This window comes from Heterodontus francisci, unplaced genomic scaffold (genome assembly GCF_036365525.1).
Source record: "Heterodontus francisci isolate sHetFra1 unplaced genomic scaffold, sHetFra1.hap1 HAP1_SCAFFOLD_742, whole genome shotgun sequence".
In the NCBI taxonomy this organism is placed as follows: domain Eukaryota; kingdom Metazoa; phylum Chordata; class Chondrichthyes; order Heterodontiformes; family Heterodontidae; genus Heterodontus; species Heterodontus francisci.
This window is the reverse complement of record NW_027140866.1, coordinates 509,897-522,044: the sequence shown is the minus strand read 5'-3', so window position 1 is coordinate 522,044 and position 12,148 is coordinate 509,897. Positions and strand designations below refer to the sequence as shown.

The 12,148-nt window shown below is 49.6% G+C and overlaps 1 long non-coding RNA gene across 1 annotated transcript; it reads right to left on the bottom strand.

Moving 5' to 3' along the window:
* Window positions 1-875: 875 nt before the first annotated feature.
* Window positions 876-3,925, bottom strand: LOC137361286 (uncharacterized). The gene is made up of 3 exons (XR_010972145.1): window positions 3,769-3,925; window positions 2,177-2,256; window positions 876-995 (listed from the first exon to the last, which is right to left on the bottom strand). It is a non-coding gene; the product is annotated as an uncharacterized lncRNA (long non-coding RNA).
* Window positions 3,926-12,148: the final 8,223 nt, after the last annotated feature.

Here is a 12,148-nt window from a genome sequence, read left to right as displayed (position 1 = left end):
CACTGTTTCCTGTAAGGGACTCCACCCTATACCCTCAGTTTCTCTGTCTCCGACGCATCTGCTCTGATGATGCTACCTTCCATGACAGCGCTTCTGATAGGTCTTCCTTTTTCCTCAACCGAGGAAAACCGAGGATTCCCCCCCCCCACCGTGATTGATAGGACCCTCAACCATGTCTGACCTATTTCCTGCACTTCTGCCCCTCACCCCTTCCCCTCCCTTCAGAACCACGGCAGGGTTCCCCTTGTCCTCACTTTCCACCCCGCCAGCCTCCACATCCAGAGGATCATCTTCTGCCACCTCCAGCGTGATGCCAAACACATCTTCCCCTTCCCCTCCCGTCAGAATTCCAAAGAGATTGTTCCCTCCACGACATCTGGTCCACTCTTCCATCACCCCTGACACCTTGTCCCCTTTCCATGCAATCGTAAGATGTGCAATACCTGCCCTTTTACCCCGTCTCCATCCAAGGCTCAAACACTCTATTCAGGTGAAGCAGCGATTTACTTGTACTTCTTTCAATGTAAGTATACTGTATTCGCTGCTCACAATGTGGTCTCCTCTACATTGGGGAGACCAAACGCAGATTAGGTGATCGCTTTGCGGAACACCTCTGCTCAGTCCGAAAGCATGGCCCTGAGCTTCCGGTTGCTTGCCATTTCAACACACCCCACTGCTCTCATGCCCACATTTCTGTCTTTATCCTGCTCCAGTGAATATCAACGCAAGCTCGAGGAACAGCACCTGATCTTTTGATTCTGCACTCTACAGCCTTGCAGACTGAACATCGAGTTCAATAACTTCAAAGCATGACTGGTCTTTAAATATTTTATTTTTTAACCACGTGCCTGCTTTTCATGTAGTCAGAGCTGCTCATTATTCGCCTATTAACACTCTCTTTGGACTAATGCTTTGTCTTTCACCACAAATATTAACACACACTTTGCCTTTGTCCCAGGACAGCTGTTATTTAATCTCAGCAGGTCTGGCAGCATCTGTGAAAAGAGAAGCAGAGTTAACGTTTCGGGTCAGTGACCCTTCTTCGGAACTGACAAATATTAGAAAAGTCACAGGTGTGACTTTTCAACACACCATTAACATATTGTTTGCCTTTGCTCCGTGACCTTTTGGTCAGCTATGTGGCCTGGTCCAACCTGCACCTTCTCCTTTGTTATCTCTTGCCCCACCCCCACCTCACTTGTTTATAATCTGTGACTTTTCTAATATTTGTCAGTTCCGAAGAAGGGTCACTGACCCGAAACGTTAACTCTGCTTCTCTTTCCACAGATGCTGCCAGACCTGCTGAGTGATTCCAGCATTTCTTGTTTTTGTTTCAGATTTCCAGCATCCGCAGTATTTTGCTTTTATAAAAGTAAAAGCTGTTGCAGTGCAGCATGTCAGCAGCAGCATCAAGCATACCAAAAAAATGAGGTGCCAACAGTGAAGTTACAAAGCACCATATGCATGCTAAACTGCGGAATCATCATGCAATGGAGTTAAGTGATCCCACAAGTAATGGATCAAGTCTAAGCTGTGCAGTCATGCCACATACAATTGTGAAAGGTGAACAATTAAAACTACTAACTGGAAGAGGAGGCTCCACAAGCACCCCCATCCTCACTGATGGGGGAGTCCAGCAGATGAGCGCAAAAGACAAGACTTAAGCATTTACAACCTTCAGCCAGAAGCGTTGAGTGGATGATCCATCTCTGCCTCCTCCTGACGACCCTAGTATCACAGGTGCCAGTTGTCAGCCATTTCTATTCACTCCACGTGATATCAAGAAATGACTGACAGCACTGGACACAGAAAAGACGACAGGCTCTACCCATATCTGCAGCAAAAATTTGTTCTCCAGATAAACAATACTGCTATCCAAGCTATTCCAGTACAGCTACAACACTGGCATCAACCCAACAAAGTGGAAAATTGCCCTAAACATGCCCTGCGTACAAAAAATACGTCAACTCCTATCTCGCCAATTAGCACCCCATCAGTCCACTCTCAATCATCTCAGTCCTGTCCTCTCTATTCAGGTCACGCAACCCTCTACAGAGGGTGGGGTGGGAGAACGGGGTTGGGGGGGTGGGGTGGGAGAACGGGGTTGGGGGGGTGGGGTGGGGGGGAAGGCAAACACTATCAATTTCACATAATCACCTCCACTCCCTGTACCCACCTGTCTGCCGCTGTCTGGCCTCTTCCTGCCGCCTTTTCCTCCGCTTCTCCTTCTTCAGCAGTGCTCGCAACTTCCTGTGACTGCAGGACAGAGACAGATGGTGAGGCACCAGGCAAGGAAGGCAGCGCTGAGGCCCCAAGCAGGGAGGGAGGATGGGTGGGAAGAGGGGCTGGGGACCCCAGGTCTGGGTGGTGGGGGGTTTGGGACCTCGGGTGTGGGTGGAGGGGTTTGTGGAGAGAGATCCCAAGTGGTAAAGGGGCGGAGGGTTGTGGGGATGGGGACCCCAGGCGGCAGGGGCGGCCAAAGAGAGGAAACCGGAGCACCCGGCGAAAACCCCTCCAGGGAGAACTTGCAAACAGGCGCGACCCAGAATCGAACCCGGGTCCCTGGAGCTGTGAGGCTGCGGTGCTAATCACTGCGCCACTGTGGAGGGATTGTGGGGATGGAGACCCTAAGCAAGGGGGCGGGGAAGAGATTGTGGGGATGGAGACCCCAGGCACCGGGGGAGGAGGGGTTGTGGGGATGGAGACCCCAGCGGCTGGGGGAGGAGGAGTTGTGGGGATGGAGACCCCAGGCGCCGGGGGAGGAGGGGTTGTGGGGATGGAGACCCCAGCGGCCGGGGGAGGAGGGGTTGTGGGGATGGAGACCCCAGCGGCCGGGGGAGGAGGGGTTGTGGGGATGGAGACCCCAGCGGCCGGGGGAGGAGGGGTTGTGGGGTTGGAGTCCCCAGGTGGCGGGGGGGGGTTGTGGGGATGGAGACCCCAGGCGCCGGGGTTGGGGGGGGGGGGGGTTGTGGGGATGGAGAACCCCAGCGGCGGGGGAGGAGGGGTTATGGGGTTGGAGTCCCCAGGTGGCGGGGGGGGGGGGGGTTGTGGGGATGGAGACCCCAGGCGCCGGGGTGTGGGGGGGGGGGATGGAGACCCCAGGCGCCGGGGTGGGGGGGGGGGTTGTGGGGATGGAGACCCCAGGCGCCGGGGCGGGGGGGGGGGGGGGGGGTTGTGGGGATGGAGACCCCAGGCGCCGGGGTGGTGGGGGGGGGGGGGTTGTGGGGATGGAGACCCCAGGCGCCGGGGTGGGGCGGGGGGGGGGTTGTGGGGATGGAGAGCCCAGGCGCCGGGGTGGGGGGGGGGGGGGGGGGTTGTGGGGATGGAGACCCCAGGCGCCGGGGTGGGGGGGGGGGGTTGTGGGGATGGAGACCCCAGGCGCCGGGGTGGTGGGGGGGGGGGGGGTTGTGGGGATGGAGACCCCAGGCGCCGGGGTGGGGCGGGGGGGGGGTTGTGGGGATGGAGAGCCCAGGCGCCGGGGTGGGGGGGGGGGGGGGGGGGGGTTGTGGGGATGGAGACCCCAGGCGCCGGGGTGGGGCGGGGGGGGGGGTTGTGGGGATGGAGAGCCCAGGCGCCGGGGTGGGGGGGGGGGGGGTTGTGGGGATGGAGAGCCCAGGCTGGGAGAGACACGCACAACTCCGCCCTCCATCCCAGGACTGCACCCACCCAATGTGACCACCCCGCACTGCCCAGCCTCCCTCCGGAAACGGCGCGCTTTCAGACAGGCGCCATAATGGGCCGTGGTTCCAACAGCAACCCTACACACACCTTAGCTTACAGGACTCGGCCACCGCCACTGCGGCCGCCATTTTGCCCACGGCCCTGGTCACATGGTTCGCGGTGACGTCACCGCGTCGGTCATGAGGGGCTGCAAGGTGCGCATGCGCTCTCGGGTCGGCGGTTTTTGAAGCGCAGCTTTCGCAACCTCCTGACGTCTCAACATCAACTTCCAGCTATGTAGCTCGTTTATGGTAACAGCATTATAAGACAATTTAACGCTGAGGTACATTAGGAACAGCTTCGCCCAGTCCAAAAACATGACCCCGTGCTCTCGGTTGCTGCCATTTTAACCCCCGCCTCCTGCTCTCATGCCAACATTTCTGTCCGACTGGCTGAATTCAACAACTCCACCTCCACTCACTGCCTCCACATAAAAGGTGTTGCTATGGGTACCCGCATGGGTCCTAGTTATGTCTGTCTTTTTGTGGGATATAGAACCATCAAAAAATTACAGCACAGGAGGAGACCATCACAGTGGTCAGCACCGCAGCCTCACAGCTCCAGCGACCCGGGTTCAATTCCGGGTACTGCCTGTGTGGAGTTTGCAAGTTCTCCCTGTGTCTGCGTGGGTTTCCTCCGGGTGCTCCAATTTCCTCCCACAGCCAAAGACTTGCAGGTTGATAGGTAAATTGGCCATTATAAATTGCCCCTAGTGTAGGTAGGTGACAGGAGAATTGAGGGAAGGTGAGGATGTGGTAGGAATATGGGATTAATGTAGGATTAGTATAAATGGGTGGTTGATGGTCGACACAGACTCAGTGGGCCGAAGGGCCTGTTTCAGTGCTGTATCCCTCTATGACTCTGACTTACTCAGCCCGTCGAGTCTGTGCCCACCAAAAAAACAAGCCGCCAAATCTAATTCCACCTTCTAGCACCTGGTCCGGAGCCTTGCAGGTTACAGCACTACATGTGCATGTCCAAATACCTTTCAAAAGAATTGAGGGTTTCTGCCTCCACCACCGATCTGGGCAATGAATTCCAGACACCCACCACCCTCTGCGTGAAAAAGTTTTTCCTCATGTCCCCTCGAATCCTTTTACCAATCACCTTAAATCCGCGCCCCTGGTAATTGACCTCTCCGATAGAGGAAACAGGTCCTTCCTGTCCACTTTATCTAGGCCCCTCAGAATTTTGTACACCTCAATTAAGTCACCCCTCAGGCTTCTCTTTTCTAAGGGAAATAAACCGAGCCTATCCAATCTTTCCTCATAGCTGCAAATTTCAAGCCCTGGTAACATTCTTGTAAATCTCCTCTGTACTGTCTCCAGAGCAATTATGTCCTTCCTGTAATGTGGTGACCAGAACTGTATTCAATACTCCAACTGTGGCCTAACCAGTGTTTTATACAGTTCCAGCATTACATCCCTGCTTTTGTATTCTATACCTTGGCCAATAAAGGAAAGCATTCCATATGCCTTCTTCTGTCTGTCCTGACAACTGTGAACATGCACTCCAAGGTCTCTCACTTCTTCTACCCCTTTCAATATCGTCCTGTTCATTGTGTATTCCCTTGCTTTATTTTCCCTCCCCAAATGCATTTCCTCACACTTCTCTGGATTGAATTCCATTTGCCACTTTTCCACCCACTCGACCAAACCATTGATATCATTCTGGAGTCTACAGCTATCATCTTCATTATCAACTACACGGCCAGTTTTTGTGTCATCAGCAAATTTCCCAATCATGCCTCCCAGATTTATGTCCAAATTGTTAATATATACCACAAACAGCAAGCGACCCAACACTGAGCCCTGTGGAACACCACTGGAAACAGCTTTCCATTCACATAAACACCCTTCGACCACTACCCTTTGTTTCCTGGCCCTGAGCCAATTCTGGATCCAACCTGCCACATTCCCCTGTATCCCATGGGCTTTCATTTTACTGACCAGTCTGCCATGTGGGACCTTGTCAAATGCCTTACTAAAATCCATGTAGACCACATCCACTGCACTATCCTCATCAATCCTTCTTGATACTTCCTCAAAAAACTCAATTAAGTTAGTAAGATATGATCTTCCCTTAACAAATCCATGCTGACTACCCCTGATTAATCCGTGCCTTTCTAAGTGGCAGTTTATCCCGTCCTTCAGAATAGATTCCAACAATTTACCCACCACTGAGGTCAGACTGTCCAACCTATAATTATTTGACTTACCCCTTGCACCCTTTTTAAACAATGGTACAACATTTGCAGACCTCCAATCATCTGGTACCTCTCCTGTATCTAGTGAGGATTTGAAGATGATCCTCAGCGCATCCGCTATTTTTTCCTTGGCTTCCTTTAACAACCTGGGATGTAATCCACCCGGCCCTGGCGTTTTATCCACTTTCAAGGAAGTCAGACCCTCTCGTACTTCCTCTCTCATTATGCTTATCTTATCTAATATTTCACACTCCTCCTCTTTAACTACAATGTCTACATCAATCCAGTCCGTTGTGAAGACAGAGACTCATTTAGAACCCTGCCCACATCTTCTGCATCCACACCTAAGTTCCCTTGTACATCTCTGATAGGCCCTACCCTTTCCTTAGTTATCCTCTTCCTCGTAATATACTGATAAAACATCTTTGAGTTTTCCTTGATTTTACCTGCCAATATTTTTTCATGTCCTCTCTTTGCTTTTCTAATTTCCTTTTTTACTTGACCCCTGCACTTTCTATACTCCTCTGGGCTTTCTAAAGTATTAAGATTTTTGTGATCATCATAAGCTTCTTTTTCTGCTTTAACTTAGATATGCTTCTAGATAACCAGGAGGCTCTAGATTTGGCAGTACCACCCTTTATCTTTGTGGGGACATGCCTACACTTTGCCTATATCTCGCTTTTGAATGCCTCCCGCTGGTTTGCCACTGATTTTCATTCAAGTAGCTGTATCCAGTCCACTTTCACCAGGTCACCTCTCAGTTTCTTAAAATTTGCATTTCCCCAATTTAGAACTTTTACTCCTGTTTGATCTTTGTCCTTTTCCATGACTATGCTAAAACTTACTGTATTATGGTCACTATCTCCAAAATGGTCACCCACTGCTACTTCCTCCACTTGCCCAGCTTCATTACTGAAGACTAAATTTAGAATTGCACCCCCTCTCGTTGGGCTTGTTACGTGCTGGCTAAAAAAGTTCTCTTGAACACAGTTCAAGAATTTTGTCCCCTTTGTGCCCTTCACACTGGTTGTATCCCAGTTGATATTGGAGTAGTTGTATTGGGGTAGTTGAACATTCCTTGTTCCAGTCCTACTCAGGCCCCCTCCCCCAACTCCTTTTCCGGTACATTGATGACTGTATCGGTGCCGTTTCCTGTTCCTGCCCCTAACTGGAAAACTTTATCAACTTTGCTTCCAATTTTCACCCTTCTCTCACTTTTACATGGTCCATCTCCAATACTTCCCTTCCCTTCCTCGACTTCTCAGTCTCCATCTCTGGCGATAGGCTGTGTACTAATATTTGTTATAAGCCCTCTGACTCCCACGGCTACCTTGACTACACATCCTCACACAGTTTCCTGTAAGGACTTCATTCCATTCTCCCAGGTTCTCTGTCTCTGACGCATCTGCTCTGATGATGTAACCTTCCACAATAGCGCTTCTAATATGTCTTCCTTTTCTCCACCCCCCCCCACCACGTTTGAGAGGGCCCTCAACCGTGTCAGTCCCATTTCCCGCACTTGTGCGCTCACCCCTTCCCCTCCCTCCCAGAACCGTGACCGGGTTCCCTTTGTCCTCACTTTCCAGCCCAGCAGCCTCCACATCCAGCGGATCATCCTCCTCCATTTCCACCACCTCCAGCATGATGCCACCACCAAACGCGTCTTCCCCTCCCCTGTCAGCATTCCGAAGGAATCGTTCCCTCCACGACACCCTTCATTACCCCTGACACCTCATCCCCTTTCCACAGCACCTTCCCATGCAATCACAGGAGGTGTAATACCTGCACTTTTACCTCCTCTCTCCTCACTATCCTGTGCCCCAAACACTCCTTTCAGGTAAAGCAGCGATTTACTTGTACTTCTTTCAACGTAGTATACTGTATTCGCTGCTCACAATGCGGTCTCCTCTACATTGGGGAGACCAAACGCAGATTGGGTGACCGTTTTGCAGAACGCCTCTGCTCAGTCCAAAAGCATGACCCCGAGCTTCCAGTTGCTTGCCATTTCAACACTCTCCCCTGCTCTCCTGACAACGCTTTTGTCTTTCGCCTGCTCCAGTGTCCCTGTGAACATCAACGCAAACTCGAGGAGCAGCACCTGATCTTTCGATTAGGCACTCTATAGTCTTGCAGACTGAACACTGAGTTCAATAACTTCAGGGTATGACTGGCCTTTTTAAAAAATATTTTATTTTTTTAACCATGTTCCTGCTTTTCATGTAGTCAGAGCTGTTCATTATTCCTCTATTAACACTCTCTCTGGACTAATGCTTTGTCTTTTACCACAAACATTAACACACTCTTTGCCTTTGTCCAAGGACAGCTTTGTTATTTAATCTCTCCTGCCCTATCAAACACCTTCCCCCTTTGGTCTCTCCCCCACTCACCTCCCCTTCACTTGTTTAAAACCTAATTCTTTTCTAACCTTTGCCTGTTCTGATGAAAGGTTACAGACTTGAAATGTTAACTTTCCTTCTCTCTCGACAGATGCTGCCAGCACTTTTTGTTTTTATTTGAGAAGATATTAGGTCAGATGACCAAAAACTTGGTCTGAAAGGTAGGTTTTAAGGAGTGTCTTAAAGGAAGAAAGCAAGGCCGAGATCTGTAGGGAGGGTATTCCAGAGCTTGGGGCCTGAAGGCACGGTCACCAATGGAGGAGCGATTTAAATCATCAATGCACGAGAGGCCAGAATTAGAGTAGCACATATATCTCGGAGGGTTGTGGGGCTGGAGGAGATTACAGAGATAGGGCAGGGTGAGGTCATGAAGGGATTTGAAAACAAGGATGAGAATTTTAAAATCAAGATGTTGCTTGACCGGGAGCCAGTGTAGGTCAGCAAGCATGGGGGTGATGGGGGAACGGGACTGGTGTGAATTAAGACACGGGCAGCAGAGTTTTGGATGACCTCGAGTTTACGGAGAGTAGAGTGTGGAGACTAGCCAGGAGGACATTGTTACCTCTAGACTTGACTATTCCAAAGGCATGAAAGAGGGTTTCAGCAGCAGATGAGCTGAGACAGGGGCAAAGTCAGGAGAAGTTACAGAGGTGAAAATAGGAAGTCTTAGTGATGGTGTGAATATGAGGTCGGAAGCTCAACTCAAATGTGACACCAAGGTTGTGAACAGACTGGCTGAATGTCAGACTGTTGCCAGGGAGAGGGTTGGAGTCAATAGCTAGAGAACAGAGTTTGGAGCAGCGACCAAAAACAAAGGCTTCAGTCTTCCCAATATTTAATTGGAGGAAATTTCTGGTCATCCAGTCCTGGATGTGGGACAAGCAATCTGATAATTTAGAGACAGTGGAGGAGTCGAGAGAAGTGGTGGTGAGGTAGAGCTGAGGGCCGTCAGCATACGTGTGAAAACCAGCACTGTGCTTTCGGCTGATGTTGCTGTAGATGAGAAATGGGAGGGGGCCAAGGTAATGGTGAAGGAACAGGAGTAAAAATCATTACAGCACAGCACAGTGGCGAAGTGGTTAGCACCGCAGCCTCACAGCTCCAGGGACCCGGGTTCAATTCTGGGTACTGTCTGTGCGGAGTTTGCAAGTTCTCCCTGTGTCTGCGTAGGTTTCCTCCGGGTGCTCCGGTTTCCTCCCACCGCCAAAGACTTGCAGGTGATAGGTAAATTGGCTGTTATAAATTGCCCCTAGTGTAGGTAGGTGGTAGGGCATATGGGATTACTGTAGGGTTAGTATAAATGGGTGGTTGTTGGTCGGCACAGACTCGGTGGGCCGAAGGGCCTGTTTCAGTGCTGTATCTCTAAATAAAAATAAAAATAAAGTGATTCTCTCGCTACCATTAGATAAATAAGAATGCAACCAGGCAAGTCCAATCCCACCCAGCTAGATAACAGTGGAGAGGAGTTGGAGGAGGATGGTGTGGTTAACCATGTCAAAAGACTGCAGGCAGGTCAAGAAGGACCTTTGTCTTAGTTACATAGGATGTCATTTGTGACTTTGATAAAAGCTGTTACGGTACTGTGGCAGGGGCAGAAACCTGATTGGAGGTGTTCAAACATGGAGTTCTGGGAAGATTGGCATAGATTTGAGAGGCGACAACACGTTCAAGGACTTTGGAGAGGAAAGGGAGGTTGGAGATGGGAGGGTAGTTTGCAGGGGTGGTGGGGTCAAAGGTTGTTTTTTTGAGAAGAGGGTGAAGATGGCAGATTTAAAGGAGAGAGGGACAACACCATTTACAATATCGGCCAACATGGGGACCGGGGGGGAAATTAATTAATCAGCTGTTTAGTGGGAATAGGATCGAGGGAACAGGAGGTAGGTCAGGATGAGTTCAGAGAGGGCATGAGGGTAGATGGAAGCACTTTACAGTGAGGAAAATTCTTTTGAATTGTGGTCACTGTTATAATCTCATGTCCACCATGTTAGTCTTTCCGGATAAAAACTAAAACAAAGGAATTAGCTAAGAGTTTTGTCATTTCACTGTCGTTACCAGTGAGGTTATTGTATGTCCCTTAATGTCCCTATACTAATTTTACTTTTATTATTTATGTTTATGGAGAATACTTCAGTATTTCTTTTTTATTCCTTGATAATTTCATTTGTTAGTTTCTCTTTGCCTACCTAATAGTTTTTATGACTTCTTTTCTATTCACTTTTGTCATTCTATCCTTTGTCTATGTACCTAGTGTATGCCTTGTTCTTTAGTTTCAGGTCTGCCCTTACCTCTTTATTCACTCTTGGTCTTTCATTATTGACTCGTTTGTTTTTGATTTTTAGAGGAACGTATTTCTCCTGAATTCCTGAATCACCTTTTAAAATATTATCTTCCCTAGTTCCCTCCTCAAACACTAAAAATTATCTTTATTCGATTCTATTACTTTGGTCTTTATTTTACTAATGTCTTTCTTAATCATTATTTTAAACCTGGGAGTCAGTTGCCAGCATTCGCCAGAGCTGGCGGGCAGCCATAAAGACAGGGCTAAATTGTGGCGAGTCGAAGAGACTTAGTAGTTGGCAGGAAAAAAGACAGAGGCGCAAGGGGAGAGCCAACTGTGCAACAGCCCCAACAAACAAATTTCTCTGCAGCACCTGTGGAAGAGCCTGTCACTCCAGAATTGGCCTTTATAGCCACTCCAGGCGCTGCTTCACAAACCACTGACCACCTCCAGGCGCGTATCCATTGTCTCTCGAGATAAGGAGGCCCAAAAGAAAGAAGAAGAATTTTAAACCTTATTAACTATTATCTAGATTTTCCTTGTGTTTACTTCTCTTATTTGTTCTGGTTCATTTCCCGTTTCTAGATCGAGCAATTAATTAAGCAAATCTAGGGGATAAAGTTCAAATTAAATAACAAGGGATAGCAACATAAAAGGGTTTGAAATTTTTCAGTAAATTAAAATGAGGAATATGGATAATAAGAGTTAAGTAAAACATTTAAGTTAACTCACCATAAGATAAAGTCAGCATAAGGGAAGCAGCTGGTGAGTCTTTAGTTTAGTCTTAATTTTATTTCTGTGAAGTCAGTTAATGGTCTAATAAATAGTCCTGGCAGGGCATCTGAGTCCTTTGGAATGCAAGTCCTGTTCCATGTGCAAAATCCTGGATGCTTCTCATGACCTAGACAACCACAAGTGCAGGAAGTGTCGTTAACTGGAGCAGCTCGAGCTCTGGGTTTCAGAGCTTGAGCAGCAGCTGATGTCACTATGGCGCATCCGCGAGGCTGAGAGCCATGTGGATACCATGTTTCTGGATGTGGTTGCCCCGTGTTCAGACAAAGAAGGAATGGGTGACCACCAGGCAGTCAAGGAGGACCAGGCAGATAGTGCAGAAGTCTCCTGAGTACACCTCACTCTCATAGAGTCATAGAGAGATACGGCACTGAAACAGGCCCTTCGGCCCACCGCGTCTGTGCCGACCATCAACCACCCATTTATACTAATCCTACATTAATCCCATATTCCCTCAATTCTCCTACCACCTACCTACACTACGGGCAATTTACAATGGCCAATTTACCTATCAACTTGCAAGTCTTTGGCTGTGGGAGGAAACTGGAGCACCTGGTGGAAACCCACGCGGTCACAGGGAGAACTTGCAAACTCCGCACAGGCAGTACCCAGAACCGAACCCGGGTCGCTGGAGCTGTGAGGCTGCGGTGCTAACCACTGCGCCGCGGTTCATCTGGGGTGTGCAGTCAGAGCCTAGACCATGGCATCAGGGGTGGCTCAGCTGTACGGGGAGGGGGGCGGGGGAGGGGGGTGGCA